Source organism: Piliocolobus tephrosceles, chromosome 14 (genome assembly GCF_002776525.5).
Source record: "Piliocolobus tephrosceles isolate RC106 chromosome 14, ASM277652v3, whole genome shotgun sequence".
NCBI classification, from domain to species: domain Eukaryota; kingdom Metazoa; phylum Chordata; class Mammalia; order Primates; family Cercopithecidae; genus Piliocolobus; species Piliocolobus tephrosceles.
The window spans coordinates 40,235,103-40,242,488 of record NC_045447.1 but is presented as its reverse complement, the minus strand read 5'-3'; the positions used below and the strand labels follow the sequence as shown (position 1 = coordinate 40,242,488).

At 42.9% G+C, this 7,386-nt stretch overlaps 1 pseudogene; it reads left to right on the top strand.

Annotated features, from left to right (window-relative positions):
* The first annotated feature begins 5,278 nt into the window (after positions 1-5,278).
* LOC111536829 lies at positions 5,279-6,844 on the top strand (annotated as a pseudogene).
* The last annotated feature ends 542 nt before the right edge of the window (positions 6,845-7,386 follow it).

Below are 7,386 nucleotides of genomic sequence, written 5' to 3'. Positions count from 1 at the left end.
TTACCAGGGAGACCACGTTCCCTGGAGCTCCAGAAGCATCTCATAACCAATATCTGACATGATGTTTGCAGTACCTTTTACTTATTTCTCTTTCTCTTTATTTTCCAATAGCTGGGACTACAGGTGTACGCAACCATGCCCAGCTAATTTTTTATTTATTTGTTTATTTTTAGAGGCAGGGTCTAGCTATGTTTCCCGGGCTGGTCTTGGACTCCTGGCATATTAGTCTGTTTCACACTGCTATAAAGAACTACCTGAGGGTCAGTAATTTACAAAGAGAAGAGTTTTAATTGACTCACAGTTCTGCATGGCTGGGGAGGCCTCAGGAAACTTATAATCATGGCGAAGGTGAAGGGGAAGCAAGGTATATTTTACATAGTGGCAGGAGAGAGAAAGAGAGCAAGGGGGGAGGTGACACACTTTAAAACCATCATTTCTCATAAGAACTCACTCACTCTCATGAGAACTCACTCACTCTCATGAGAACTCACTCACTCTCATGAGAACATCATGGGGGAAACTGCCCCCATGATCCAATCATCTCCCACCAGGTCCCTCCTCTGACATGTGAGGATTACAAGTCGAGATGAGATTTGGTGGGTGACAGAGCCACACCATATCACCTGGCTTCAAGTGATGCTCCTGCCTCAACCTCCTGAGTTGTTGGAGTGAGTCACTGCTCCCAGTCCAAGATTGATTGTTGTTAAAAGGTCATGATGCTGGTGAGGAGATCAGGACCCAGACATTCTGATACACAGCTGGTAGGAAAATAAGTTAGTACCACCATTTGAATATGGCCCTGTGGGGCAGAGAGTTTGTCTCTGTGTTCACCCCTGGATCTCCAGTGCCCAGAACCATGACTGGCATGCACTGAATTAAAATTTGTTGAACAAATGTAAGACAATTAGACAATACATTGTGAAGCTTAAGTTTTCATATACCATTGTTTAGTAATTCCACTTCCTAAGGAAACTCTTAAAAATTAGGACAAAGATATTTATGTAAGGACATTCCTCACATTCATTTATAAACTCATAAACTGGAATCAACCTAAGTGTCCACAGGATGGTGACTAGCTTAATTATGGCACATCCACACTGAGAAATCTGATATAATTGATAAAAATGACATATTCAAAGAATATTGGGCATATAAGATTATGCTATTGATAAATACTAAGTGAAAACAATTTAAAATTCTATGTGCAGTATAATCTTAATTTTGGGGGAAAAAAAACAAAACCAAACCACACTTGTTGATAGTGGGTTGCAGTGACTTTTACTTATTTCTTGTTCTCTTTATTTGCCAAAATGCCCACAATGAATATGTGTTGCTTTTGTAGTCAGAAAAAAAAAGCTTTGAAAAGGAAAGCATAGTTAATAACAAAATTGTGAGCAGCCAGGAAAAATGGGAATAACTTGTAATAGTATTTTTCCCACTAATACTTCATAACAGATCATTTTATGGTGGGTTAAAGAACATATCTCCTTATTAAATTGGCCTGGCCTTGTTTGGACAACAATGAGGATTAGATTTCATGAGACACTTTGTGTTGTTTTCGTGTTCTTAGTGTGTATTTTTCCATGACTTGGAAAATCTTAAAATACTGGCTCCCCTTTAAAAAAAAAAAAAAAAGTTTTACAACTCCTTTGACTGGAATTGATTTCTCCTGTGGCTCTGGGGTCTGTAAAAGGCATCAGGATGCGACAAGGCATTGACCTTTATTCTTTGCCGTGGTCAGAGAATTTCCCTATGACTGGCTCAAGGTTTCCAAGAGGAAGGCAATTAAATGACCTAGCACAATTGCCTGGATCCTCGTCCCTGGGCTTATCTTGATTAGGAGGAAGTGGCTATCTAGTTGTTCCAAATTTAGAGCATAGAAAAGAGCCGGATGTCTGAGACTATCACACAGAGAAAACCTTAACCCATTGGGGCTTTTGCCCTGCTCACCACTTCCCTGACATCTGGCTGTGTCCACCTTGATGCAGAGCACAGGGACCTTTGGGTTAAAACTTTCCCCTTCCCAGCAAGTCTGTCCTAGCTTCAAAGTCCACTGAGAGGCTCATTTCCATGCTAAGATTGAAAAGACGCTGGGCACATACCTCCTGAGAGGTTTGTTGGCTTATGCTAAAAGTTCTGTCATCTCTAAGACCAAGTTCAGAATCCTGTGGCTGGTGGTCAAGACCCTTCACCATCTGGCCACCTGCTGCCCCTCTCCCATTGTTTATCTGTACTACAGCGACAGGGAAGTGTTTATGAGAGCAAACTCCAGGGACTAGAAACAGGTGTTGTCCCTGCCCCCCAGGGAGCTTACAGAATAGTAGGAAGGTAGAAATTCAGCACGCAGAGGGGCGTACATTCGCAGCCCGGCAGAGATCTGGCCTTAAAGACCAGATTGGCTTCTTCCTAGTTGTGTGATCTTGGATAAATTATTTTATTCCTCTGTGTCTTTGCCACCTCATCTGTTAAAGGGGGATAACAGTAATATTACTAATAATACCAAATTCATAAGATATATGTGAGCTTTACATTATTTGATATGTGTGAAGCGCTCTGTACAATGTCTGCTGTATACCTTCGTCCCTCAGTATCCATGGGGCATTGGTTCCAGGACCCCTCCAGGAATACCAACATTTGAGGATGTTTAAGTCCCTGATATAAAATGGTGTAGTGTTTGCATAGAACCTGTGCACATCCCCTAGATGCTTTAAATCATCTCTAGATTGCTTATAAGAGCAAACACAACATGAATGCTATGTAAATAGTTGTTATACTGTATTGTTTAGGAAATAATGACAAGAAAAAGAGTCTGTACATGTTCAGTAAAGAAGACACCATCCATTTTTTTCCGCTGAATATTTTCAATCCACAGTTGGTTGAATTCACAGATGCAGAACCTGCAATATGGAGGGCCAGCTGTACTCAGTGCTTAGTACATGTTAACTCTTAGAGAAAGAAAATTCATTCACTTAGAGAAAACTTGCTGAGCTTTGAGTAGGTGCTGGGCACTTTGCCAGATGCTGTAAATTCAGAAGGGGATAATGCACAGTCCCTGGCCTCATCTCCAAAAACCCCATATTTTATTGGAGACGCAAATGAGAACGGACCAAAGTAGCATAGCTCCAGGCACCTTGTTCCAGAAACTCTGGTCTCCTTTCCTTTCCAAATGTGCCATGCACTTTCATGCTTTGTGCTGTTATTCCTTATGTCTAAAAAGCTTTCCCTTTTCCTCAGCCACTGAAAACATTCAAGATCTAGCTTATGATGTGTCATCAACACTGTGAAGCCTTCCCTGACTCCCAAACCAGAATCATGGACTCTCCTGTGTCTCCATCATGCTCTGTATAAACTCTCTGCCTCTCATCTTCCCCTCAGCCAGGGCTGGTCATTAGAGGAACATCTCCCAGTAGACTGGAAGCTCTTTGAAGGCAAGTTTTATGCTTCACTCATTTCCATGTCCTGGTGTCCAGCACAGGGCCAGGCACATTGTAGATGTTTAGGAAGTGTTGGTTGATTAAATGAATGAATGAATGAATGAATGAAAGCACATCTGACATCATAGAATAAATTGCTGCACTAACAGTGAGGAGAGATGCTTCCTTTCCAGCATGATATTCTATGAGACCACAGAATTTGCTCTGCAAATAGTTGGGTTCCTTCTACCAATTCCATCTGCTGCTGTGAACAAGGCTAAGTTTACTTAATCATAGGTAAGTTGGAGAAAGTGCCTGCCCAAGGGGTCTGTCCTGAGCATGGCTTTCCAACTGTAATATTGTCAGGAGCATCCTGAAAGGGTTAAGACCCTTGCCTTGGTGCTGGTCTTGTGCCAGTCCATTTGGTGTTCACAGTGTAGAGATTATTTAATTGGAAATGGAACCCAGTATTAAGGCCAATATTGCAACAGAAATAATTGAATGTAAAAACCACATGTGCTTTGGGGACTGAGACACAGAGATTTAATTTTAGTTTCCTCACTGATTTGTTGGGTGATGTAGGAAGGCTCTTTCCCCTCTCTGAACCTCATCCATTAAATGGGGATCATAGGAGGCTAGAGTTGGGGAGGTTGGACTGATTAATCTGTAAGTTCCTTCCGGCTGTGATATGCCCTGTCTGTCACTTCCATGGGAGCAGATAAACGAAAGGCCAGCTGAAACAAATTGCTGGAAAGTGATGGGGAGGGAGTTCTAGGAGAGGATCCCAGTCCTCGTGAGGTCAAGCTCATGGTTTAGGAACCAAAAGCTCAGAAATGCTCTGAAACCACAGACGATCAAATCCACCCAGTGGAGATTCAGTACATTTTTGCTGAAAATTGTAAACTAAAAGCAGACATTTTTGAGTTGTTTGGAGGATGCATGGCTAGACCTCACCAGGGTGGTGTGTGTACAGGGCGGTTTATTCAAACTGGAGAGGCCCTGTCTGCTGTCTGGGACCTGCATCCTGTTGGGGGAAAGCACGTTTCTGGCCCATCCACCCTGACCATCAGGACTTAAAGATTCCTTGCTTGGGTGTTGCTCAGGTACTGTGCTTTAAGAACCTGAAGGGTGTTCTTTTGACTCACTGTTTTATAGAGACAACAGCAGGGTCAGTTGAGAAGAACTGAAGCCCAGTCTCAGAAGTGACTTGCAACACATACTTTTTTGAAAAAAATTGAGAGATAATTCACACACCGTACAATTTGCCCTTTTCGAGTATCTAATTCAATGGTTTTTAGTATATTCCCGAAGTTCTGCAATCATCTCTGCTGTCTAATTCCTGAATAGTCTCATCACTCCAAAAGATATCTTGAGGCCAGGTGCGGTGGCTCACGCCTGTAATCCCAGCACTTTGGGAGGCCAAGGCAGGTGGATCATGAGGTCAGGAGTTTGAGACCAGCCTGGCCAATATGGTGGAACCCCATCTCTACTTTAAAAAAAAAAAAAAAGCTGGTTGTAGTGGCACGTACCTGTAGTCCCAGCTGCTCAGGAGACTGAGGCAGGAGAATCAGTTGAACCTGGGTGGCAGAGGTTACAGTGAGCTGAGATTGCGCCACTGTACTGCAGCCTGGGTGATAGATCAAGACTCCACCTCAAAAAAAAAAAAAAAAAGGTATCTTGTGTATGTTAGCAGTCACTTCTCACTCCCCTCTCCCTCGCGCCCTTGGCAACCACTAATTCACTTTTGTCTCTGTGGATTTGCTTATTCCAGACTTTTCATATAAATGGAATCATACAACATGTAGCCTCCTGGGTCTGGCTTCTTTCATTTTGCATAATGCTTTTAAGGTTCATTTGTGCTGACCATGTATTTTTCTGAACAATTAAAAATTACAGGCTCCCGCAGCACAGTGCAGCTGCCACCTGGCCCAACCAGCTTCCTGGACCATGGCCAACCTGAGTGCACCTTCATCGCCATCAAGCCAGACAGTGTGCAGCGTGGCCTGGCTGGCAAGATCATCAAGCGCTTTGAGCAGAAGAGATTCCACCTCATGGCCATGAAGTGCCTCTGGGCCTCTGAGAACACCTGAAGCAGCACTACATTCACTGGAAAGACCGCCCATTCTTCCCCAGGCTGGCGAAATACAGGAAATCAGGGACTGTCTTGGCCATGGTCTAGGAGGGGCTGAATGCAGTGAAGACAGGCCAAGTGATGCTCGGGGAGACCAATCCAATGGATTCTAAGCCACGCACCATTTGCGGGAACTTCTGTATTCAGGTGGGATGATGCATCATTCATGGCAGTGGCTCTGTAATAAGCACTGAAAAATAAATCAGCCAGGCCAGGCACAGTGGCTCACACCTGTAATCCCAGCATTTTGGGAGGCGAAGGCAGGCAGATCATGAGGTCAGGAGATCGAGACCATCCTGGCTAACACGGTGAAATCCCGTCTCTACTAAAAATACAAAAAATTAGCTGGGCGTGGTGGCGGGCACCTGTAGTCCCAACTACTCAGAAGGCTGAGGCAGGAGAATGGCAGGAACCCAGGAGGCAGAGATTGCAGTGAGCTGAGATTGTGTCACTGCATTCCAACTGGGTGACAGAGTGAAACTCAGTCTCAAAAAAAACAAAGAAATCAGCCTATGGTTGAAACAACAGATGCTGGAGTGGATGTGGAGAATTAGGAATGCTTTTACACTGTTGGTGGGAGTGTAAATTAGTTCAACCATTGTGGAAGACAGTGTGGTGATTCCTCAAGGATCTAGAATGAGAAATACCATTTGACCCAGCAATCCCATTACTGGGTATATACCCAAAGGATTATAAATCATGTTACTATAAAGACACATGCACACGTATGTTTATTATGGCACTGTTCACAATAGCAAAGACTTGGAACCAACACAAATGCCCATCAATGATAGACTGGATAAAGAAAATGTGGCCCATATACACCATGGAATACTATGCAGACATAAAAAAGAATGAGTTCATGTCCTTTGCAGGGACATGGATGAAGCTGGAAACCATCATTCTCAGCAAACTAACACAGAAACAGAAAACCAAACACCCCATGTTCTCACTCATAAGTGGGAATTGAACAATGAGATCACTTGGACACAGGGAGGGGAACATTATACACTGGGGGCTGTCTGGGGCTGGGAGGCTAGGGAAAGGATAGCATTAGGAGAAATACGTAATGTAGATGACGGGTTGATGGGTGGGTGCAGCAAACCACCATGGCAGGTAGCATGGCATCTACATAACAAACATGCACGTTCTGCACATGTATCCCATAACTTAAAGTATATATATATAAAACCCAAACAAACAAACAAAAAACAACAACAAAAAAGAAATCAGCCTATGGTTTAAGCCCAAAGAACCAGCTGACTACAGATCTTGTGCTTATGGTTGGGTGTATGCATGACAGGTGGACACAGCAGCAGTCTCTTTCAAGGACTGCTTGGAGTGTCCTTGGACATAGCTCTTCATTCCACTGACTTAGAAGCAGAAGCAACAGGATTGATCATTCTTTTCTAAGCATATTTACCCATAAAGCCATGGAAACTAGAAAAAAATTATATATGCCTATCAACCTTCCAGTAGCATACATGAGAGCTTGGTGTGATCTACCAACCTCTACTTAGTAGAACGGATAGAGGGCTGGGCTAGTCTAGTTAGGTCTGTTCCAGGTCCTCTCTTCTTCATTAGTCCAGTTCAATTTTGGCCTTTTAAGAATGATGCAGACTTTTAAAATTAAGAATAAAATCTTTGATATTTTCATTTTTTTGTTCCATCTTTGCTGGCAGATTTGAAAGTCTTTTCCCTGCCCAATGTTATTTAAATACATGTACATATTTTCCTGTGTGTGTATTTAAACCATACTTTCATGGTTTCCTTTTTATGTTTACAACTTTAATTCTTCTGGAATGTGTCAGTGGTGTGAGGTAGGTATCTACTTTTATTTTT